Raw genomic sequence first — 607 nt, forward strand, 5'->3', positions numbered from 1 at the left:
CTTTTCATTTTTCGTTTTTGTATTTCTTTTTTTTCATTTACGCCCTAACATTTGGACAAGCCGAATAAAAAATTTCTCAAGGACAATACTCTATTCCAATGTTTTGGGCTCACTTTCTCTGACTCACAAGGTTATGAATGCATGGTAATATTTGTACAATGCTAAACAATAGAGCGGAGATGTCATTAGTTTGCTTACCTCACTATATACGATGCAGCTCCTCTGACAGATGAGCTCTCCTCTCCCGTGCTGCTGCTGGGGCATTTGGACGTAATGGCATCGGCACATGCAGTTCAGCATCACGTCTCATTAAGTCCTCTAATCTATCCTCATTAATGTCATCGACACATCCATGATTCATGGCAATGTTGTGGAAAACACAACATGCTACAAAGAATGCTCCGACTTTTTGAGGACCATACTGTAAAGTACCACCTGACCTATCCAAACACCTGAAGCGCATTTTCAGAATCCCGAAAGTACGTTCAATTACACTGCGTGTTTGTGTGTCTTTCCTGTTGAATGCCATTTTGCGCACTGTTGCTGGCATAAGAAATGGGGTCATGAGCCATGTCTTCAACGGATAGCCGTTGTCCCCCAACAGCCA

Source organism: Gadus chalcogrammus, chromosome 1 (genome assembly GCF_026213295.1).
Source record: "Gadus chalcogrammus isolate NIFS_2021 chromosome 1, NIFS_Gcha_1.0, whole genome shotgun sequence".
Lineage (NCBI taxonomy): Eukaryota > Metazoa > Chordata > Actinopteri > Gadiformes > Gadidae > Gadus > Gadus chalcogrammus.